General features: G+C 39.9%; 1 protein-coding gene across 5 annotated transcripts in view; it reads left to right on the top strand.

The window, feature by feature from the left end:
- Nucleotides 1–3779: 3779 nt before the first annotated feature.
- The window catches only part of NCKAP5 (NCK associated protein 5), a 376424-nt gene continuing 354995 nt past the window's right edge, over nucleotides 3780–25208 (top strand). For all 5 annotated transcript variants that reach the window (XM_088168358.1, XM_088168359.1, XM_088168357.1 and 2 more), the window contains exon 1: nucleotides 3780–3919. The gene's annotated coding sequence lies outside the window, so the exon portion shown is untranslated. The remainder of the gene's footprint in view (nucleotides 3920–25208) is intronic.

The raw sequence follows: 25208 nt of genomic DNA, 5'->3' as shown, positions 1-25208 counted from the left end.
AGGGAGTGATGCATGTGCTGTGACACCTTTTGGGTGATACTTAGGAAAGTATTACAGGTCAGTGGAGCTTAACTCTGCTGTTATCCTCCGTTTGTCTGCAGATTTGGAAATCTTGAAATGTACAGAAAGCAGATGGAGAGGCAGAAAATTATGTAAAATGTAGAGAGATAATCCCACTTTGTGAGTGCAGAGGCTGCAATTTATTCTCTGCTTTCCTTCTGCCTGCCTATTTCAGTTAGGACCAGGGTGAGCCTCATCATCCAATTACTTGCCTTCAGAGTGTTTCACATGGGCAGCTTCTGGATTAAAGAAAAATAATTGAGTGGCCAGTGTTCTCACCTAGTTTTCAAAAGGTTACAATAAGCTTCATTTTAATACTTCCACTTCCTGGTTTCTGGCATACAGGATAGGTGACATATTATTCCTGGAGTCCTCTTCAGAGACATCATTTTTGTCATTTCTCATATGTTTCACTAGGACTCTGCTGGGCTGCTGTTTTAATAATCCTACATGCTTGTGTTCTCATCCCCCTCTCCTCCTTCATTTTCAACCAGGTATCAGTTACATTATTAGCCTTATATATCTCCTGGAGGTTGTTCTGTTAGACTGGAATCTGGTTCACTGATGCATAGAATTTGCATAAGAGCACACCAGCTATTCATTCACTGTGGGGTGTCTCTTTGCCACAGTTCATTTTTGCTTGTGTGCATGACTGTAATGTGGTTTTTCTCCCCTCTTGTCCAGCTGAATGCAAGAGCATTTAGGGAAGGAAGGCAGCAAAGAATTGCCATTAGGCATGGTGAAAGTATTCTTTACTGCTTGATACTTCTGCATTTGAAGGATTGATTATCTTTCCTTTGATAGTACCATGTTTCTCTTTCTGTCTTCTATTTCGAATAGTTTCTGGAATTTCAAAGAAATGCTTTTCCTTTTCTCTGTGCTTAGGGCTACTAACTGTCTTAATAATAAATGTTTCTTATGCTTAAGTTTTGTCAATCCAAGGGTTTTCTTGCAGAACCGTTACCAGAAAATTAGTTTAGTGTACAGCTTGTCTGAGGCTTATTGTTGCTGTGACTCGAATCTCAGATAAGGCTTGAAAATAAATCAGTCCCCCTCTTTAGAAAATCACACCAGTACTGTTTCTTTGGAAACATTTGCCAATGGCTCACATTTAAATAATAGTGAAAATAGATATTGAAGCTAAATAATGGCCAATTGTCTCCAGTGTCCTGTAAGAGTCAAGGACACATCAGGGCTTCATGGCTGTCACCACGCAGTCCCTGACAACGCAGGGGATTCCCAGAGTGGCAGCATGAATAGTGTGCTGACCTTTCTCTTCCCAAGTTTGCTGCCTGCCCCTCAGCAGAGGCAGGAGGACAGGAGCTGGCTGTTATGTCCGTTGTCATTTGCCTTCCTCTAGAACTCCTCTTCCTCCATCACACCCTTCTTATTGATACTACCCCACATGTTCACACCCTAATCCTTCTATGAAGAAGATTCTATGTTTTTTTAAACAAACATATAAAGTCATGCAGTCAGAGCTGTGAAGTTTTCAATGATGAATGAGTAAGGATTCATATATGATGTATTTTGTTTGCTTGTAATGATATAGGATTTTCTTTTCATTTAGAGTTGAGGTCATGGTTGTTTCTGCAACTCTTCTTTTCTTCTTCTGTCCGTGTCACCTTTTGAACTCAGTTGGAGTTTTGTCATCTGTTTTGGTAGGCTACAGATGAGACAAAGGTATCCAGCTCTCTAATCTTCTTTTTCTGCTTGGATGAGGGTGAAAGAATTCTGGATTTAAGCCCCATTTCTGTTTCCTTTGGCTTTCAGAGATCTAAGATGCTTCCTTGTGCTTTTCAGCTGTTAACCTGAGTCTACTCTGATCTGGGTTGTGGCCACAATTGTCTCTACATGGGACAATTATAAACTGAGGAAGGCATGGAGGAGCTGGGTCCTGTCACAGGTTGTTCATAGGCATTGTGCCTTCAAAAGGAGGAAAGCAAGAAATGTTCTGTATGTCATGGATGTATCTGAACTGCAGTAAGTGAGCATGGGTTACTGTAATAATGCAAACAGAGTCTGGAGAGCTGTTTGGCCCTCTCTCAGTGAAGAACCACTTCATGATGGTTGAAATATAACAAATTATTTGGCTTCTCATGTTTTATCATCTACTTTGGCAATTTTGGCATGTTTTCAGGACTTTAAAAAGTATTTTGTCCAGTAAGTTCCCCTAAGTACTCAGTACACTGAGGGCTTCCACTTAGGAATAAAAGCCAGTTAACTATGGAAATTTCCAGAGTTGGATGGAGTCAAATTATTAAAATATGCAGCTCTTCTACGGTATTATGGTCTCTCTCTGTGGCATTAATCCTTCTCTTTTTCATACAATGCACTTGAAATACTGCTTTTCTTTGTAGGCGGCAAGTATTGTCATAACTTCACTTTAAGAACTATTCACCTTTTAAATGCAGAAAACAGTTCTCATTGTACTTCAGCTAGAGAATAATCCCTTTTCTTTCACTCCTTCATCCTCCATGGCACGCTGATGATAAGTGAACTCTCAAGCAGTTACAATTTCACAGGAGCTTTCATGGATTGCAGAGCTCTGGGTTTTTCAGATACCACGGGTTCAATCAGCACCACTTGGAATGTCTCCCTGTTTTTAAATCTGACCTGTTAATGTAGCTACATTCATCCTAAACGCTGCATTTTACAGTGGGAATTCTTGTGGTTCTCCCCTTAATGTCTTCTCATTCTTTTTTTCTGAGCAGCTGTTGGTAGCTCTCCCTACTGCTGTCAACTCTTAAACCTCTGCATTACAAACTGCAGGCCGGGGTGAATGTACTGCATTAAATCAAGGTCTGCAAAGTTGGCTTGCAATACACATTAGGAGCCCAAAAATAAAGAGAAATGGAAAACTGAGCCATTCCTAATGTAATGTCCTAAACTTAGTTTATACTTTGATCCATGAATAACTAGCACATTAGAAGCTTTTAAAATAATATTATACACAAAATTCCAGCTGGTGACATTCTTGCTGTGCTGCGAGTATAGAAACAATAATACCAGTGTTAGGGCCACAGTGCTGCTACATCAGATAGAGAAACAGCACAAGAAAGGCCCCTCTGGAAACACAAGGATGTTTGAGAACTAGTGCTGAGTGCTGTAAACCTGAGACCACTCCCTAAATACATCAGCTGATAATCCATTCTAGTCCCAGTATAAGCAAAAACATATCAGAGATTTGTTAATTACATCACCACACCTATAGAATAGAGTTCACTGTAGTTATGTAGGAGTTGAGGGTATTCAAGCAGTTTCTTTTGATGAAGTAATCGAGCTGCTTCTGGGGTCTCTTTCGGCTGCTAGGGGCGTGCTTCAAATGTAAATGACTGCCAAATGGATTCCTTCTAAATTCCATCCAATTAAAATACATTTAAAGTGCAGCTGGTGGAGAGCAAAAGGCTTATAATTGCATAAGAAATGTTTGAGCACGAAACAAATCCCTGAAGTTTAGTGAACAGCGATTATTAAATACTGCATTTCTGCAAAAGTAGAGCGAGCAAACAAAGCAGCCTTCCAAAACTGCAGTCAGAGGCAAAGATGACACTTTTACCACCACCTTAAAAGAGACAAAGCCGGGAGTGTGTTTGTTAGGGTGTCAGTTTTCCACCCTTGGCTCTTTAAACCATGCAAGTTTGGCAGCTTGCCCTATGTGGTGCTGCATACAAATATTGACAGAACAGTGTGGTATTTGTTAAACCCCTTCTTGGGAAGCAAGTGATTGAAACTCTGAAGGAAGATCTGAGAACCGCAGACATTATATTTTTTCTCAGTAGCACTATAATATTTACAGAATGAAACAGAAAATAGTGAATGGGGTGTAATGAATGACCTTCCTTTTCTGCTTTGCCTTGTAAGTAAGGACAGATTTTTTTGTTTAATGCTTTAAATGTTATTATAAAAGAGGTTTACAGCTAGTAGCACTGAAAGATGCCATTAACACTTTTGATTTAACCTCATGTTTTGGGAAAAAGCTTGGCTGATAGAACAGACCATGTAAATAGGTGAAAGACTTTGCCCAGGAAGTTGCTGTGTGCAGCCGCTGTGGAGAATGTGTCCTATAGATGCAGAAACCTTACAGACGTTTTAATTCACATCTGTATTTGAATGTTGGTGCTTTGCAGACATTTTATGCTCATGTCTGCATCTGCCTAGAAGTGAGATTTCCAATTTTTCTGCCTCTACTATGCCTTTGTAAAACCTAATCTTAATCTGTTCAGTAGATCATTGTACTGATTTTAGAAATGGAAACAAAATTTTTATAGGCTGTTCAGAGAGGTTTTCTTCTATGCAATATTTTATTGGAGAGTACTGTATTTAATGTTTTGGTACAAAACAAATAACTGAAATCAGGTGAATCAAAAGTGTTCACTATGTTATCTCAGGTTTTTCTTAATTGAATCAGGAGCTAACAAATGAAATAGGAAAAAAATGTTTTCCAAAACTAACAAATATTGGTTTCTACCTGAATTGTACCTCACCACACAAAATTCACACGAAATAATTTGCAATTCCTGATTGATTTCTCTTCTAACATATCCTACTCAATAAGTCCATTTTGACTTCACTTTAGCTAATTGTGAGTAAAGACTCCTGCAAAGTTTCTAGTGACAGATCACATTGCAGCAGTAGGGGTTCAGTTAAATGTGCCTTGTTAATTGTTAATGTGAAAGTAGCACAGAGCACGTGCCAAAGATAGGCTCATAAGAAATTAGCTTATTGTCAAAATAAATGTCAATTCAGTTATAAAGACATTTATCATGAAACATAAAGACAAATACACATACACTTTGAAAATAACTGTAATGCAGTTAATCCCAAAATATTCGAGAGAAGAAAAAAGGAAAAATCTCGGAGTTGAGGGGTTGGTTTTCTTTTTGAAATACCCTTATTGATTGCCAATCACTACAGAGGGCAACCTGCTGAATAGAGTGAAACTACTTTGTTTGGGTAAGTCCAACTGATCCCCAGTCACTGCTGCAAAATTAGGGTCAATGTTAATAGTAATAGGTATGATGGAAATAAACATGTCTGTGTGTTTATGAAATACACAGTATGCATTAAATAAGTTATAGCAGCACCTGGCCTATAGCAGCATTAAAGGTTGGGTTCAAGCCCCACAGCAGTAAGGGTACCAGGAGTGTGCAAAAAATTGACTGATAGTAAGACATATTTTTTTATTAGTTTTAACATCTATAGACAAACAGTGCAACAGAAGTAATTTATTACTACAAAAAACCAAATAACCCCTTTTTAAAGTTGCAAAATGAAGGAGCTGATGAGTAAAGGTAGACTCACTGAAAATTCAGCTCATGGTTTTCTTTTTCGAATGGAATCTCAGGGCTAACACAACCTTTTTCAAACTAAGCCTCTGTCTTAAACAGGCTTGACTCAGTATAAATCAAAAGACAAATGTAGGTCCTCCTGCATAATAACATTTTTCATATAATTTAGTTTTCCTTTATGCATATGTGCAATGATGGATGTATCCCCTATGCCCAGTGGTTCATGTGATACATCAGTTACCTTAGAGAAAGTGAGAGAAGTTCTCAGAAAGTGGTCAAACAAACAGGTGCAGAGGATGCATTAGCCCTCTGTATTTCCCTCTTGATCTCATTGTACCAGCAGTGGGCTGGGGTTTGGATGTTTGCAAATTACAGCCTCCTTTGCTGCACAATTAATCAGGGATCGAGTGTCTCTTTGGGGAGCTCACTGGCCTGCAGGCACTGCTGCCTGGGCTCGGGAGCCTGGGGAGCTTAGGTGGAGCTGTGTGAGAAACCTTCCAAACTGCCCTGCACTTCAGCACAGGTGTGGATGAAACACTTTGGGAACAGTTAAAATTTTTTTAGATGTCCCCAAGGCTAAATATCCTTTGGAAAGCTGGCTTTCTGGATTATTTCCTTGGATATTGGCCCTTAAATTCTGCCAAAACACAGGCAGGTTTCTATCGGGCTTTTCCCCAGAATGACTTGCTGAAAAGTTGTACAACTTCAGTGTGTCTCCACAGGGAAAATTACATAAGTCCAACTGAAGGGTCGACATAATTTATAATGGCAAGCAGATGAGAACTTGCCTGGAGTTTTCCCCTGGGTGGTATTACTCAGTGATTCTGCTACAGTAAAAGTCACTACTACTTCATGCCTTTGGCAGGTCAAACTCTGAAATTTTTGGGTATCTGAATATATACCCTCCTTTATTTAAAGCCTCACATGGAACCTGCACTAGTTATTCTGCCCATAGGACTGGGGAATGGGTGTACCACTGGTTTCCTGAGCAGTGAATTGCCCTTTGGTTCTATATTAAAACAGCTATTAATTTTAGGTAGGATTTACTATTCCTTCACGTAAGATTTTTCTGGTGCTCTGGGGAATTCAGGAGGACAGAGCCTGGCCTTATATTTAAGGGAAATGATACAGCAGTGGAGGGATATCAAGCTAATTAGTGGATAAAGATGAAAGTTTGACCCAACCTGAAGCCTAGCTAGTAGCAAAATTTCTCCTACCTTGGCAGAAAGGGGATTTTTTTCTGAGTGCATGTTATTCTCCAATAGTTGTAAGGATGGAGGCCTCTGCTTTTCACACTGTGCTGCATCTTAATCCTTGATAATGCCTCATGTATGGTAAAGTACAAAGGAAAGTATTGGCCTAAGGGAGGTGTTCCCCTGTGCCAGCCCTGTTAGCTTTGAGGTTTGGCACTGGTTTCTGTGACAGGAGCTGCATGACCAATGTTTACCACTGCTCTTCCTCCACCATTGTCACTGGAGCTGGTCCTGAGCTCCACGGTCCTCCTGGCACAGGGACAGAAATAAGCTGTTTGCAATAGACTGTGGGAGGAGTGTGTTTGCCTCACATGTGAGGCAGTAGTGTAATGGGATTTGAATGCCAGCATTTGGCCTCTCAGTGGACAATGGTCTAATGGTCTTTATAGGGATTTGCCACACACCAGAACATCTTGGAACAAAATACCTTTTAAAAAGCCAAAAAGATAGTGGTTGCTTTCCAGATTAAAAGTGAAAATCGCTGATGTTGATTACAAATAGAATTTATCATTTACACTGAAGTGATGTGTGACAGTTTGCTCATAATCTTCTGACCTGTAAACTGAAGGCAAGTGCATCTCCTTCACTGTCTTTATAGACAGATTTCTAAAAGCAGATAGAACAGCTCTCATGTTTTTTACCTTCATCAAACAGTAAACTTTGCTCCTCAGTGACGTGACCAATTCTCACCTTATTCTTCTCCAACTGATAATTTATGTGAAAAGTACAACTGAAGAACATTTTATGTCCCTTGCTGGTGGTACCATAAAGCCACACCATAGATTGCTCCTGCTCTTTGGGCATGTTTGCTACTACAAAATAAAACCTGCTGGGAAGCAGTTCTGGAATTTTGTGGTTTGCAGGTTTTAAAAAAAATAATGTCTCTATTTTGTTTTTTTTTTTTTTTTTTAGTCATTGATTTGGTTAGTATTTTCCAAGGATCCCACATAGAAAAACTGGGGACAAGTTGTGAGGACAGATAATTATTACCAAACAGAAGTTGTGTAATAAATGAATGGAGGAAGAGAAGAAATACTAAAGTAATATAAATAGTTACACCCTTTCACACAGCCAGTGGAAAACCTAAATGAAAGAGTAATGTATACCAGATGTGTGTATCATGCTGAGTATAATTTTCCTAGGAATGATTTCCAGTAGGAAATAATAGAAGGGAAGCAGGACAAATCTGAGTGTACTGCAGGAGATGTCTTGCTGGCAGGGCTCTGTGAGCACCTGTAAGTATTTGTGGAGCCAGTTCTTTTGTAAACTTCCTTTTTCCTTGTGCTCCAGTTTTATGGCATGAGGATAACTGAAATGATCAACAGTCATTGACTACTCAAAGCAAAATGAAGTGATGAGGCATAAACTTTCAGCTATCCTTGAATTACCCAAGATATGGGACTGGCTGTACTGATTCAGGTTGTCCTTCAAATCTGGGAGCTTGTAAGAGCTGAGGCAGCCCTCTCTGCAGAACTTCACCACCGTGGTGAATCTCTCTCTTTACAATCTTCAGAGATAACTCCAAGCCTCACACTGTCTGTCTAGAGCCTGTGGATAAACTGACATTAACCTTAGAGCTGCTGACACCATTGCATGGTGACACAACAGGCAGCTCTCCAGCCTCTCACCTGAGCAATAAAATCATCATGAACATGGTGAAGTTTTAGTTTTCCAAAATTGAGAAGTTCAGGGCAGTAGTCCAAAACCTTAATCTTGTTGTGGTAACTAGAGTTGATAAATGAGGACATCACAGTTAAACGAGATTTTAAGGCCTTGATGATCAGTGCAGGTAGCTGTGGTTCCAAAGTGGATCCTTGGCCTTAATGAAATTATTGTTCCAGACATATACCCTGCCTGCAGGACCAAAGTTATTTTCTTGTCCAAAGTCAAGGAGCTGTCCCCTTGCTGTCTTCTGTGGCAAGAACCACGACTCAGGAATTCAGATTAAATTTTGTATGATTTCTTCTTTGGTAGCCCATGTGAATGTTGTCTTTGTCACATCAACCCAGGAGAACTTTGCCTGGAAAGGCAGCTGGCCTCATTACTGTGATCTCTGTTCCTCTAGGGCCAGACTGTCTCTAGACACCAATTTTTATAAATGTGATTGCTCCAAGGAAGGAATTGCCTTTATTTCTTCCATTTGTTGGAAGAAAAGTAATTTACTTCTGTTTTCCAGCCTCTCACCCACATTGGCTCAGTTTTGTGACTGGTCCTAAAGGAAAAGCCAATTATTTATTTTTTCCAAATCACCCTTCCAGAGAAAATAACAGTAGCTGTGTAGTTCCTACTCTTTCCACCCCTCTGAGACGATAGAGGATGTATGCAGAGACACAATCCAAACAGTGCTTCTACCTAGTATTCCTCTTTTTTCAGTCTAGAAAAGCTGTGTACAGCTCAAAAAGGAAACTGACCCACTGCAGAAAATTATATGGGGGTGAAAGTGCATTCTTGGAACCATGCTCACATCCAGAGCAACAGTTTTACCTTTGGCAATACTCTCTGACATCACGAGGTACAAGAAACAACTATTGCTATGCTTGTTAGTGCAGGTAATTTAAAATAAATACTTTATACCTCCCTGATTCTCCTGTGGAGAAATACAGGGATGATTTTTTTTCTTTCTTGCTATTTGTGTTGCTAAAAATTTACTTTCAATATTGCAACATATACTTGGCCTGAATTATTTAACATAAATGCATGAATTGTTATCCAGTCTTGTATCACAAGGATACATGTTAAAAGGAATATTTGAGTACAAAATTTCATAGTTTACAAAATCCTGCAGAGAATAATGTAATCCTGCTTTCTTTTGCAATCTAAATCCAGCTGAGCTGGGTAATTACTCTGCTGGGAGGTCTGAGGGATCACCTGGGCTGTGCAGGTAAAAGGGGATGTGCTGGGGGGGTGTGTGTGCATGGGTGGGATGTGCATTTACAGCTCTTCTGTGAAAGGAGGTCTGGTGGAGGGCTTTGTGACTGCCTGGCCTGAGGAGCAGGGCACAAATGTGGGCTATCACTATTGACAGTAAAGCTGAAAGGATACTTTATGGACTGCCTCTCAACAAGGGAGCTCTATGAGGGCAGAAAGCAAGGCCCCTGTACTGCTGCTGGTCCCCTCAGGAGGCTGTGGTGAAGTGCCAAAACTGAATAATTTTGAAACTAAATATCTTTAAATGGATTCTTTGTTCATTTAAAGGAGATAGACTGTGGAGGACAGAGGCTTTTCTGGCGAATGTCATGGCTTTGTTGTGCAACACAAAGATTGTGTTTGAATCAAGATACGGGTACTTCTAGCAAGGTCTTTGCTAGCAACATGAGCCATGCACTACAATTTCTTCAGAACCCAATTTCTCTACTCTAAAGTTTGTATTGGCTTTTTGAGATTGCCTTCTGTCTTATCTTCTGAGATAACTTCTCCTTCTAGATGGAGGATCAGTAATGAGGTACTTCTTTCATTGATCACTAAGAGTTCCACACAGGTTGTGCTATGATCAAAGACATTTTCCCTTTTCTCTAATGGTAAAGCTGTTGATTTACTGCAAGGCAGCAGGCTGATCTCTATGCCAGCACACTTAATTGGAGGGAATTTTTGCTCTACAAAGCTATTTCCTTCATACACAAGGGAAAAGAAAAGAGGTAGAGAGCAGAGCAAACATGAGTAAATACTTTTATTTTTTATCATTGGAATGGATCCTGATACGGGATTTGTTGAACTTATTAGCTGAGCCTCAGTGCAGCTGTGACAGTCGGTGTCATCCAAGAATATGCTTGAGTGACATATTGAGATGGCTTTAGAGACTAACTTGTTCTTCAATGTGATTTAAGAAATCAGAATTTAGGTGCAGCTTCATTTGGGCTTTGTTAATAGCAGAGAGGACGCAGCTTCATGCTGCAGGTGCTGGACACACAAGAACTCCCATGGTGGTACTGCAGGTGCTTGGTTAATGTCCTACTCCCCAGGGGGTTTCATCCATCCCAGCCTGGCTGCTGCTCCTGCTGCTTCCAGCACCAGTATTTTGACAGAATCCACAAACCTGGAAAGAAGTTCAGGTTTATTTCAAAGCAAAGATTTGTTTGATGGATCAGAGAGCTTCAGCAGTGTGGTCCAAAACTCTGCCAGTTATAGAGTGATGAAAGGAAGAACAAGTAGAATTCTCTAGAGATTTACTATAAAATCCCAACACCTTGGATCTTTTCTTTTTCTTCTCTACACTATGCATTTTGCTTACCTCCCTGGGGAAAATCTTAGAAGCTGTTTTCCTTGGCAGAACCCCTGTGATTAATGCTTAGTTTTTTTTACAACATATTTGACCATTGAAGAGAATTGCTTGAACCAACATGATCCAGGGATAACTATCCTGAGAACAGTCTGCTGAGACCTCACATTTTTATTTTATGCACAGGAGGCAAAGGCTTCAAGCCCCTGGCAAATGGTGTTACAGATCTCAGTTAGGTCATTTTGCTGCTTTGCTCAAGAGAAAACAATAAAATAATTATTCAGGAGGAATATTTGAGAGCTTGAAGCACTTTTTCTTTACCCCAGAGCCATGACCTGGCAAACAATAAACAATGGGAAAGTTTGTCTTAGTACACAATTTAACAGAATAAAAAAAGCTGGAATTCCTTTGACAAAGTGTGTTCTCTTCTCTTCAGACATTTTGAAAACTGATGTCACTTGTAATTCTTCAGGAAAGAAGAAAATCCATGCAGTTTGCAGTACATCAATGCAGGCATTTTTCTCCTGTCTAATCTATAAAAAGACATTGTATACAAATGTTATTTTCTCTGCCAGAAATGCATTCCTGGAACATAATAAAGGCTTTTCTGTTGTTGTTCAGTAATTTGGATAATAGTTTCTCCATGAAGTCTCATAACATTTATTTACTCCCATAAATGATTAGACCAAGTGGTTTCAGCAGACAAAACTGGAATCTCTGCAATAAGCTTTCTTACTGAAATAATTCTGTAAACATTATGCCTAAAATAATTTCAAATGACAAATTTATATTAATAACATAATACAGATGTGAAATAAATCTGTAGAGCTCTATGTATAAAGAACAGAAAATTTTACTGGAAGAGTCATCAACAGTGTAGATTAAACTAAGCAAAACTTGTTCTAGAATTATTTTCTAGAATCATTGACAGCCTTCAAGAGTTACAAATATCTCATTTGGAACAACTAGATTGCAGTTATTGTGGCAGCAGCACTTTTTGCTTTCCAGTAGCCCCATGGTCAGCTCTATTAGCTAAAGCTTAATGGAAGGGAATTTGAGGGGAGTATTCCTCTCACATAGTCTGGCAGGTGTGGGAGGGAGAAGGAGAGGTGCAACCCAGCTCACTGTGTAAAAGAAATTGTGCTGCATTATGTGAAGGGGTTGAAGGGTCTGAGGGTAGCAAGGCTAGCTTGGAATCAGCACTCACACAGCCAAACTTTGGGAGATGTACTTGTGTGTATCTGCTACAAGGATACCTCACCTTTGCCACTCCTCATTTGTACATAACCCACTGGGGAAGTGGTACAATCAGTAGTGCTGCATCATCTATCACTAGAGATGAAATTCTCCTGCTTTTTTTTTACTTTGATTCCTTGGCATCTTGCTTTCACCCACTGGTTTTGGTTTACATTGCTCTTCTTGCATACAGGAAGTAATAATCACTGAAGGTGACCAGAACAGTGCAAATGAATGTATTAAATTAAAGGTGATGCCTACCTGTTTTGGTTTTTGGGGATCTGTTTTATTCCACTATTTCCTAGTGGTCCTCATTTAATCTGAAAAATTAATCACTTGCTGATGGATTTAACAGTCTTCATTTCCTTGAGTGGGGTACTAGGTATCATCCCCCTTCAGTCAAAGTTTGAAGTTTAAATTGGATTCAGGAGGCATGAAAAGAGGATGCCTTTAGAAACTAATAGGTTAGATAGTCCTTGTGACTCTGTGGCATGAAATAAGGGAAAAAATGAGAGAGGTGAAAATACCCACAACTTGTGCTGTATGTGGGGGCATCATTAAAAAGTTCAGTGTGGGGTCCATGAATATGTTGGGAGAGCCCTCTCCTCTGCTACAGCTGCTTCAGGTCTGGAATTCAGGTAGCAGAGCAAACCAGACAGCCTGACTCTGGTTTTCCACTCATCCAATGCATCCTATGGCTAGAAATATTATGAGTGTCATCACGTATCTCTCACAATGACACCTTTTTTTTAGCTGGAAGCATAACTGATTTCAAAGATATTGGAGGGTGAATGTGTTTTTTTCAAATTTACAATTTTTAAAAAAAAAATTTTAATAAAGCTTTTGCTTGACTCTCATCTGAAGGCATATTTGTTTTTCGGTTTTCAATAATACCATCCCCCCCAAATCTGCCTTTTTCCTTAAATAAGACCTCAATTTTCAATAACTTAATGGGGGATGTTTCATTTTTATGAGTGGCTCACTGGATCCTACAGGGCTGAGGTCCCTTTGCACTCCTTTGCATCTTCCTGCTGCCATCAGTGGCTGCTGGCTCTTGGAAAAGAATTACTCCATGGAGTGCTGAAAGTAGGTTAGGCTGAAGCTTTCATAAGCCTCCCTGGAGGGAGTTTCAGATGTGCAAATCCCAGTGAACTATCATCTCAGTGAAATGTCACTGAGACATCACATAGACAGGGCTGACTCCCTTTGCTTCCTCCTGGAAACTTTTGGAAATTGGAAAAGGACCTGCAGTGTCAAGAGAGGTCAGAGTGCACGTGTAAAGTGCTCCTGTATGCACGTCTTGCCCAGTGCTGTTCCTAAAGTTTCCACTGGGACAACGTGTTCTTTTTAGCTGGGCAATTAGAATATGAAACAAAAAAAGGAGGTCATCTAAATAGGGCCCCTTTGTAATTTCTTACATAATACTTTGCATGGCATGAATGACTTATTGACCCTACTTAGGGCACAGAGGGATGATAGACAGTCCATAATCCTTCCTAGGCAGGGACTGCTTTCAAATTGGTGGTGCTGTGTTTATCAAATAAATGCTCTTTATATGTATTTAGTACGAAGAAAGCTAAGGTTTTAAGAAAAAAAAATTATAACAGAGAAGACTGCTTTCACTTTTGTGAGATTCCTATCAAATCAGTCTAATACTAATGAAAATCATTGGAAAATTTGGCAATTATAAAATTATAAATGGGCTTTGGTCTTGTCCTTGATACTCAGTAAAGCCTGTCACTTAGGCCTGTGTTCTTGGAAAGTCTGAGGCATTCTAAATCCCACCTAAACACCTTCTGGATGCTAACTGCACTATATTGCTTGAATATATTTTAAGTTTTCTTCACACTGGTAAAGAATTAAGCCTTTATTTTTCAGTTGCAGGTTTCATTTAAAGTTATTTCTAAATAAAAAATGCAAAATTCTCAGGTTTGGGCTTGTTTAACACACCTGAAGACAAACTACAGAAGAAAAGCCATGAAATGGTACATTTCCACAGCTAATTAAAAAAAAAAATCTCTTTTTCTTTTTTAACCAAAGGAAGTATTTTATTAGAGAGAGTAGTGAAAACTTCTGATCACTGAACATTTTTGGAGTTTTTGGCTCATATCTAGTTAGGATTTTCCTCCAACCAACCACACAAGGATTCAGTTGTTGCAAATGTGCAGTGTAGTGTTGATATGCTTTTATCTCTTTTCAACCTTCCTCTCTGTGTATGCACACATACATGCAGGTCTGTTTCTGTGGAATCCAGAGAAATACTGAGGAAATACACTTGTACAGAGGAATTGTGTAGTGTCTCATTCTGCATGGACAAAATGATGTAATATCGCTTTGGTCAGTCCTACTGAGCTATGGGTTTTTAATTTCCAGAATTTTTAGTTGGTCAGGTTTGAAAAAACTGTCTGGCTTGTCCAAATACCTTCACTGCGATGTTCCCTCCTTCTCCCTGAGCTTCAAAAAAATATTGTCCTCTCGGTACTCACTTTGTGATCTCCTATTTAACAAGTAAATGTCAGGGCCGGTGGGGGCTACAGACCTGAAAAGTGGCATTCAAAAGGACAACCCATGATGGTGTAGTGTCTGGGTTTCCTTTTAACAGTTACTAAGGGCACATTAACACCTGATAATAGGAAATAAGTCTCTTTCACAGCTCCGTGTGTGATTGTAGTGGGGATTCAGTCTACTTTTTTTTATTTTTATAATGCATGGGGTGTGGTCAGGGAAATAGCATCCTCTCCCAACCCTCCTGCAACACAAACCCCAGAAACTCCTTTAAAATAATTGTTTATAATTCAGCCCCACCAGCTTTGATGCATCTTCCACCTACCTGTGAAAACAGAGCACAAAAATATAATTAATAGACAAAATTCTGACTGTAAGTAGCCAAGTAGCAGTCAGGGTTGGTCTGGCTGTTCTGGCTGAGGGCTTTGGAGTATTGAGACTTTTGGAAAAGGACCTGATCTTTCCCTGCAAGATTGCCTGAACCAAGCACTAAGGCATTTTGGTAATCAATCCATCATTGTATTCTGTGCCCTATCCTGTGCCCAATGTACCAAATAACATATTCTTATCTCCAGTACCCTTAAAAATAGGTTTGCTGCAGTTGGAAAAATTATTTAATTTCCATAGTCAGAGGCTTTTCATTAGCACAGCTTCCTATGACAGTAGTTTATTCTGCATGTAGTTCAGTTATATTATGGAATATCTCAGCAGTCAGTATCTAGGTGTACAGGTTTTTGTAATCAGTCCGTGACAACATCTGTCAAAACAATGTGGAAAAATCCTGGCTCATGTTGTCATTACAGAATGGGACTGTTTGTTTATTCAATAGAAGAAATAAAGCATATTGAGAAAAGGCCAGAAGAGTCACTCTGACTCAGTTGCTGAGACTTCCAGCTTCCAGCTACAGGATATTTTGGTTCCAGCATTTCACATCAATAATAAACAATCTTTATGGGAACCATTGAATGATGAAAATGAGATCACAAATTGAGAGGCAGGCTATATATTTTTTGATCTGTTGTATGCTATAGTTTACATTAGGGTCAATCTCAAGACCGGAAAGAGGCAGGTTCTGTACCACAGCATTTCAAATAAATGTTTGCCAGCTATATGAGATACTGTCAATAATTCATCACTGTAATTCTTCCAAGATGCTCTGTTGATGCAAACTGTCAGAGCACATGGTAATAATATGAGCATTTATGTGATTTACAGTTCTACAAAATGGCAAATAACTAGAAATTTCTTCCACTGAAAGTATGCATAGGCTCTTTAGATGTCAGAAATAGTGTGTGTGACAGCTGCAGCATGTATAAATCATGGTCAACTGTTTAAAGTGTTCTCTGTATATAAGTACATGCACTTATACTGGCATCTTCATCGTCCATTTCCAATATCTGAATGACAGATTGTACTTTATGTAATGGTGCAGTTTCCTATGTTTTTATTAACTCTTCAATCCCCTGATGAGTTCAGTGGTTACAACAATATATCTTGGTCAGTAGAACTGATAGAGCTCAAAATACAAACATTTCCCTACCATGCAGCATCGCCAGAGCCCGTGGGCTTTTTCAGTAACTCAGGTCTTTGGCAATACACTAGAAATTGTATTGCACAAAGTGGTTTATAAAATTTTTGTGTGTGCTCTTGTTCAGAAAGAAACCAAGAAATGGTGACTCATGTGGTAATTTATTTTTGTGTCTTGAAAAAATTCAGGTGAGAGGCATTCTTTGATGGCAGCTGTGTAAGTGCCGGTAGCAGTGGGAAGAGCTTCCTCATGTTTCAGCTCAATTCCCATCTTTGCATCAGCCTTGATTCCAGAGCTGTTCAGGTCTGTATATGCAACAAAGCACTGCCCTAACAAAAAAAATGAAGTTGTTCCCACTTGTTCAAACCTTTCACTTTCATACACTGATCTTTTATCAGTGCATGTTAATTTTGAACTGACTCAGGATTTATCAGGCCCTGCACACAACCAGCCCATGAATGTGTGATTTGGAACACTGGATTAGAAAATGTATTTACAGTGGAAGGAGGGAAGACCACTGAGTAGTTTGGCTTTTTTTCCTTTTTTTCCTTTTTGTTTCTGGCATAGTGTGTAGATAGAGCTGAGCCAAATTCCTCTTTTTAGCACCACTATGGGAGATGAGTGCTGTGGGGGCAGAGAACTACCCTTTGAACTGGAAACTTGTGTGTCACAGGGATACTTAGCAGCTTTAACCATTTTACAAAAGCAGAATTTCTGTGGTGAAGGAAGCTCCATTCTTCCCAGGGGTATGTCAACTGGATGCTATCATTCATACTTGAACAGGTATCAAGCAGGAGAAGTGCTAGTAAGGGGCAATCTCTGGCATACAGTTAAGGTAGGAGAAGTGGTGATACACTGGATTCTCCCTTGTTTTACTCCTTAAAACCATATAGTCCCATGAAGGCACTTTTATAGTTATTAGGTGAGTGACTGGAAGCCATAAATATTGGAGAGATTTGTGACAATGCACAAGTATTTGAGACTTTAAAGCCAATCTGCAAGAGTTGCCTACAATGTCAATACTCTTGGCTCAGTATAGAAGATAAATTTGGGTTTTGTTTGAAAAAAGTTTAATAGCTTTATATCTATCATGAGAGTAAGGAATAAAACCAATTTGCAAAAGTTTGGGGGCACTTTGTGCAAGCACAGCATATCTCACTGCACTGAATGATGTGCAATGGAAGATCCTATAACAGCTTTTTTCCTGGAAACCCACATGGATGTAACTTCATTTTAATGCAGGATAGCTGTGGTTGTGTGTGCCAGTCCATTTCTGTCCTACAATTCCCCATGGATTTCTCTTCCTCTCCTTTTTATGGTTTCTCAGAAGTGCATGTGTATCACTGTGGACAGAGAGAGCTCATGTGCGTGAGCAGCAGGGATGATTTTCCTCCTGGGAGCTGAGCTGAGTCACCCTGAGCTGTGAATGGGAACAGGGGAGGAGGCGGGAGAGCATTCCTGGGATGGGGAGAGGGACTGTGGCTGCTGACAGCTCCCTGTGCAGCCTTGGGCTCGGTGTAAGGAGAAGCTGTGACATGAGTGACTGTGGATTTGTGAAATCAGTGCCGTGCCTTGCTGCTTCTGTGGTTTTGTCCTGGAACAAAGCAGGGCTTGTATGCCCTCTGCAGTGTGCCATGACTGAAACGCCTGCCTGCTGCTCCCTGGAGGCTGGGAACCATGGGTCTGAGATGGCACTGCATGGCAGGGATGAGCCACAAGCAGCACGAGCTTTGCCCTTTGGCTTTGGATCTTGTTTGGAAATGTTCTTTGTGGAGCCTTTTCTCCTTCGGTGGTGCTTGGTGTGGTGCAGCTCGTGGTACATATTCCCAAATCCCATGGAAGGTAATGAATTCCCATGGACATCAACAGTCATTCTGACAGCTTTTAATTTTGGTGTTAAATACATGGACAAGAGGCAGTTTTGTGCCAGTGTCTGTGACACAGAGGCTTTTGAGGCAAGAGCTGTAGCCCCATGGGGGTCCTTGCCCAGACCCAGCATCTTGCAGAATTTCCTGAAACTCTTGGTTACAGCTCAAGTTTTTTTGGAAGGAAGGAGTTTTTGCCTAGGCAAATGTGTCAATAAACGCCTAAACAGAGATTTATTTATCTCTGCTAAATAAATCATCATATTGTTGCTCAGTAAAATTTATTGTAGTCTGTCAATATCTTGCCTTTAAATATGTTTTAGATAGCAAAAAATATAGATTTTCTTTTGAGATTGTTAAGGGAAAAAGAGTGAGGCTGAAGGCAAAAATCTTGTAGGTTGCTTTGGGAAGGGTGGCAAAACCCCCTTGAGAACTACACTTTAATATTTATTAAAAATCTGGTGTTTTCAGTGAAGCTGCCTTTAGGAAGTGCTGTGATTTCATTTCAGTGATGTGCTAAGAAGAAAAACAGAATTTCGGAGCTGTTTTCTCAAGCTCTATATGGGTTGAAGGTTTATGTTCTGCTTGTGTTTTGATAAATTTTCCTTGCAGGCATAATGAGTAGAAACTTTTAATGAAAGCTTAACTTCTAGAGCAAGAAGTAAGTGTTGTGGTAAGGTGCAGGCACTTGGTCGTTGTGTAATTCCCAGAAAAGATTTCTGTGAAGCTGAGGTGGCTGGTTAGAGGGCTTGAGCACTGACAAACTCAGATGGAAGATATTCCAGGTGAACATCTCTTTGGGAAGTATCTCTGCTGCTGCCTTTCTTTCAACACCTGTGTAGTTTTCCTCAAAAATACTTCCAGAGTATGACAGAAGCTTGAGGACAACAGTTTTCTGTAGGTATGTGTAAAAAAATGAATATTTCCTTAGAAGATGTGGCATTAAGCATTCTGAGGTGAGTTCTTGACATTTTCTGGGGAAGCCAAGTGCCACCAGCCAGGCCAGGAGATGTGGAACAGCTGAGTCAGAACTGGAGATGCCCAGCTTTGCCTCTGCTTTGGCACTGTTTGGAACAAAGTGCTTTTTTTCGTTCATACCACCAAACGCTGCCATTTCCCATGGAATCAGGGCCATTCTTTTAGGTGTACAGGGCATGACCACACCATTATTTTGAATAAATTAAACCATGTTGGCTTGAGTGCCTTGGTGTCAGGCACACATGGGACATCTAAGCAGCTGCTTGGATAATGAGCAAATGGTTGCAGCTCCTGGCACCAAACATTTCTGAACTAAACCAGCTCTGTGGGGATGCTCTAGTGCAGCAGTGACCTGGAATCATTTAATGTCCCCATATGGTTTAACTCGCCACTCAATTTAGGGAGAATGATGCCTGAATACCTAAAATCAACATTCTTCCTTCTCTTTCTTGAGAAGTGATGGTAGGATTTTAATAACTACAGGGAACCTGAGTATGTAGACTAATTTGCAAGATGTATATAAAGTGTGTGTAACCTTCAAGGGAGTTGATGGACACTCTCACTTGCTGGGTTTGTCCTTCTGGGGGATAAAATCAAATGGCTGCATATGTATGTAAAAAACTGTTGTGGCTGCAGGGAAAATATTGGAGCTGTGAGGACCTTTTCACTAGCTTGGAGATTAGAGAGGCCGTTTTGGCAGGAAGAAAATGTAGTTTGCTTGTAGCACCTGCATATACTTGCATGTCTATGATCTTCCAGTTTTTACAGCCTGTGGTGACTATTATCTCCTTGATATACTTGCAAAATTCATATGATATTCTTCTGGAAGTTCTGTTGGGTGGAGAGGAAATACAGTGCCTAGTACAAACAGTTCCTTGAGAATGTTACATTCCTACATTTATCTGTCATGTAGAAAAAAATGTAACTCAATAACCTATTTTTAGCACAGTTTCTGTCAGTAGTAATTAAATATATTTTTAAAAATCATACCATGTAACAGTAAAGCAACTCCTGTCAATATATTTACCATTTCTGATACATGGCCCTTATTATGTTACAGTGGCATTTGCTGTTTATCTTGCCAACAAGTCATTGAGTATTTCTGAGGAGAGAAGGGGAGGAGGGGAAGGAAGATACTAAGCTTATTTACATTAATTTCACTCTATTTTCGTTGTAAATTGGTTGTAAATTTCTCTTTTGTAATGCATCTGGACAATCTAATTCTGTCTTAATCTGTTTCAAGTATGATGGTCAGGATGTTGAGTTTGGTGGAAATTTTCAGATATGTTGGGCAGCAGCTGGGAGCCACAGTTAGTGAACAAACCTATTGGATTCAGCAAAGATGCTGAGAGTTATCACAGGAGGTTCCCAATGCTGCAGGTGGAGAAAGAAAAAGCTTAACTGTAAAATTAAATGTCATCTTATAATTTGCCTAGAAGTGTTAAATATTCAGTCCAAACTTCTAATATCCAAATAAAAGTTAAAAAATTTCAAGCATTCATGACCTAACTTTTTCAGGGGTAGTGGTAACCCTGGAGGTCCTACATGCTGAATAAGCTAGGAGTATTAATCTGTGAATATTTTGTAAATAAAGTTTTTCATTGCTGTCATTTTATGTAAAAGCTTCTGAAAGGCATAAGCCCTAAAAACAGAAAGCTGGCTTTAGGGTTTTGTCTACAAAATTAGCAGTAAATCACTTCAAAATAGCTATTCTAAACCACTTCTCAGTGCAGATATTTCAGATGCTACATGGTAAGGTTGCACAGAGTGACAGCTGTCCTGTCCTGTCTTATTTTGCAGCAAAACTTTCATGGAGACCAGCCCAAAGACTGTCTAGCTCAATATAATTACTCTAATTTCTCTAATTTGCAACTATACTTCACGTAAGGTGAAATGCTGACCCTGCAATGGGAATGAGAAAGGTCTTTTAGAGTAAGCATTTTTTGAATACAGTAGAATACCCAAGTTTCCTATAGAATAAGAATGACTGTTATGTTGATATTGGTTTGGGTAATTACAGTTAGATTATATCATAAAAGCACACATCAGCATTACAGTTCTGGCTGAATTCTTGATGTTTTAAAATCCTTTGAGTGGCAGAAAGTCCTAGGTATTAATAGGGCCTCATTACAGAAACAAAAAGAGATCCTGATATGACCTAAGGCTACATAACAATAATTTCCATCTGTTAAAAGACACGTGCCAAAGCCAGAGCACAACAGAAATTTTTATTTTCCAAACTTCTGGGATATTTGGAAGAGCTGTGAAATTAAATGGAGACAATGTGCACAATGGGCCTTATTTAAAATTCTTTTAAATTCTTCATTTACCTGTGGCATCATATAAACAAAACTAGCAGATAACACCCAGTCATATAGAGTAAGATGCACTTCTGCATGCTGAGAACTGCTGTATCTGTAATTTTGGAGGGATAAGGAAATAACAACACGGCAGGGCAGACGTCAGAGAAGCTGTTCCAGGTGTCTGTCATGACTGACCTCTAGCTCAACACACAAGACTTGACCCAAATCGTTTGGAAAAGCTACCTGTAACATGAAATAGAGCAAGAGTATCTATGTTAAAATTGTAAAGGCTTCATATTTTCAGGATATTTCAAATATTATAAGCAAGTGGTTCTGGCTAGTGACAGCTAATCCCTGTTATTAATGCATGTATATCCTCGAGTGTATGAAAGCTAAGAGAATGGCACTCAGCCTTTGAAAACAGGTTGGGTTGCTCACCTGAGTTGCTTTGAAATCAAGGGAACGTGGGGCAGACCCCAGAGCACTGGGCAGTGTGCACTCAGGTTTCTGCTCCTTCCCAGGCAGTGAAGTGGCCTGAGCCTTAGCCCTTCATTTGATCAAAATGCAAGGGTGAAGCTTGCTTCATGCTCCCACAGACCACTTCAAACGTGGCACTCAACCTCAGAGCGACTTTTATTCTTTCAGCTAAGAATGGTGTTCTAGGATGAATCAAATGAGCTCACACCACGACTAGGAAAGTCTTTTCAGCTTGTGACTTACACTGTAAAAATAAAGAATTTTCCTGCCTTTTTCTGAAAGCAAAATGAACCCTTTTAATAATCTGTGGTTGTAGGGCAGTGTTGTGTGGAGATGCTGAGCTGGCTCTGAACCTGCTCGCTGGGCTGGGGCAGGACTGTAAGGCTCCCATGGGTTTCTGCCGAGGGTATTTCCTGTGCTGGGCTCCATGCAGAGACCTAACATGGCCACACTGCTTTCCAGAACCAAAGTAACTTATTTAAAGCTGCTTCAAATGTCTCTGCAAGGCATTGCACAGCACTGTGTGAATACACCCAGCACCAGCACTGCCACACACTTTCCATAGCCACTAATATTGGAACAAGGGGAATGGAAAATGCAGCCACATTGGCGTGCTAGTATGCTACAAGAATTTATCATGTTCAATTCCAGATGAGCAAAGATTTATCACAGATATTCTGTTTTCTGTTAGTCATGTTTGTGTTTATACTAACATCACTGAGCCAAAGCTGGATCATGGGATTAAAGGAGACAGGGACTGACATATATGCAGGGACCTGTTGAAGGATTTGAGAAAAGGTCCATGTAAAAAGAGGCAAAAAGTTGGACAGTTATTTTATTTAGATCTAATTCACATGGAAGTCAGCATCATGTGATTTTATTTCCCTATTGGAGTTGTTTCTTTTAACCATGAATTCCCATTAAAACAACTCTTTGACAACAAAATTAGTCAGTCATTTAATTTTAATGTGTGGCATTAAGTAAGCTGGGTGGCAAATTGTCTTCTCAAACAGATTGACTTATTTTACCTGTGGGAAAGGAACAGCTGAACAGCTAGGAGGGAAATCTGCCAGTTCAGAAAATTTATTGTAACTTCCACAGCAGAGACGAAATTGTTTGGTTTTGAATGCTAGTTTGCTTTTGATGTTTTAATCTAACTGAAGTCTTTGTCATACCATTTGAAGTTATCCTCAGGGTTTGAAGCTATCACTGCAACTTGCAAAAGTAATTGATACTTATTCTGTGTTGTTCACTGTGTTTATATGACTACAAGATGAGTTTTTCCTCTCTTTATAGCATGCAATAAAATCTTCAGCACTGTGGTGGAGAAGGAAGTGTGGTAATCCAGAACAGCTTTTGTTTGATATACCTGTCCTTTTTTATCCAGAGGAACAGGATGGAGGTGCTTTTCTTTAAGGAAGACTAAGAAACCTTTCTCCTCACAAAAATAATTTTGTGCTTTTCCATCATCTTTTTTGCAGAGACACTTTGGTCTCTTCTCCTGAAAATTGTCTTGCTAGCTGTTACGAGTTGTTGTATTTCACAGATTTAAAGTAATCACAGCATACTGTTGAGATCCCAGTCCGTGTACTGTTTATTAGTACAGCTTTCTACAACCCAGGATTTTTTCCAGAGGGGAGCTGAGACTGAGGACTTGAACTGAGTTACTTTTCAGTAAGATTTCATGCTATTGTCCAGGGCTCCACTGACAGTACTGGGAGCAGTGATTCCTAGACTTTAATCTGTTTGGTTTCTTTCCTTGGGCTTTAAGCAAGCTGTTTAACCCTTGAACATTTTACCTGTGACATGGATCAACTTTCAGCAGATTATATGGGTGTTAAGAGACCAGAACACGGCCAATGCATTTCAGATAGCCTCTTCTTGATAATAGTAATTTATTAAAATGACAGGGTTTTTATCAATTTGTGTGCCATAGTATGGAATTATATGGTATTAAAACCAGGCAAGTTGTTACAGCTCTCATTTACTAAGTCATCTGCTGGAAGCAATTCTTGCCTGCCCTGCTTTGGAGATGGAATGGAAAGACCCAAAGACAACTTTAAATTATAGTAACATATCTCAGACTGGTTTGGGACTGTTGTTTTCCTATTTCCTTTAGGGCAGGGTGGTGCTGAGTGCTGATTATGATCACTCTGGATATGTGTGGCCTGGTGTGGTTGGAGCCCATAGTGATATTGATGTATTGTTTCCACAGGGATCATTTTGGCCACTAGGACTGATTAACAGCAGGTGTGTGAGTGTGTGAATTTGGCAAATAGAGGGTGATAGGACTGATCAGCTTGTTACCAGGTCCTCATTAAGCCATCAATGGAACACATGAAAGGAGAAGGCAAGGAAGATTTGTTCCCTCCTCTCTCTGTGGCAGGGGCAGGAATTGGCATTTTGTGTATGTTCTCTCTTCTGGTGAGTGTAGAAATAAGAGTAGCTGCATCCCACGAAAAGAGTTTCATATGGCAAGCACAAGAGTGAAGAGTAAAACCCTGCCAGGGGAAAATGTAGCCTATCCAAATCAGCTCATTACTTATTTTCCCTCCACAAGCAGCAGTACATAGGAAAAAAGGAGAGACAGATTATCATTTAGAGTGAAAAGGTGGAGGTGACTTACAAATGGCTGAGAGGCAGATGACGGCTTTCGATTTTTGTGGTATCCCTGTGAGACCTCCTTTTTAATACTGCATCATCACATTTGGTGTTGGTAGTGCCATGTGTTCATTTATTGGAGGGAATTACTCGGAACTGCTTGTTATGTTGTGGATTTGCATAATATGTTTAAAGGCAATTTAAATAAAATTTATTTCAGATTTATGGAATCTTTTCTGAAGATTTTTTTACCTCAATGATCTGATGTGCTGTTACCTCTGTGCCACACAGTGTAAGGCTAAACCTTCCAGCCAGATTCCTATCTCCATCTGGTGCATGCACATGGGAGGATAGTTTATAAAGCCATCTGAAATAAATAAATTGTATTTCTTATTTGATCTGAATACTGTCTCCTTTACAAAGCAGAAGCTATGAAATCCAGGAAATTCTATGACTAAGGGATGAAGAATGCTATTCCAGTGTTTGCTCTCAGTTTGGGAAGACAATCCTTCCTTTGGTGTGTTAGGTGTCAGGATGAAGCAGGACAGGGTTAAAGAAGGTTAAGCTGAGTGCAGGGCTGTAGGGCTGGCAATCTCTGGGCAAAAATCTCTGCTCTGACATGCACAGAAATGTGGCTGATTACTCCCATCCAACGGCCAGTTCATTGATTAAAAGGGCGAATGGGCTTCCATCCAAGAGTGCAGCAGGAAAACAAACAGCTAGGCTGAAAAACAAGACTATTTAACCATCTGAAAGAGCACGGGGCCATCCCAGCTGCTGCAGAACCTGTCACAACTTGGCTGCCAAGAAGCCAGATGCTTGCATCAGAGGAATGTGTGTTTCACAAGCCACTACCTCTGCTGCTGACACACAGCGACGTGTCCGAAGAGGCAGC

Source organism: Sturnus vulgaris, chromosome 7, assembly GCF_052056855.1.
Source record: "Sturnus vulgaris isolate bStuVul1 chromosome 7, bStuVul1.hap1, whole genome shotgun sequence".
NCBI classification, from domain to species: Eukaryota; Metazoa; Chordata; class Aves; order Passeriformes; family Sturnidae; genus Sturnus; species Sturnus vulgaris.
Note: the sequence above shows the minus strand (reverse complement) of the source record. Positions and strands in the feature narration are given on the sequence as shown.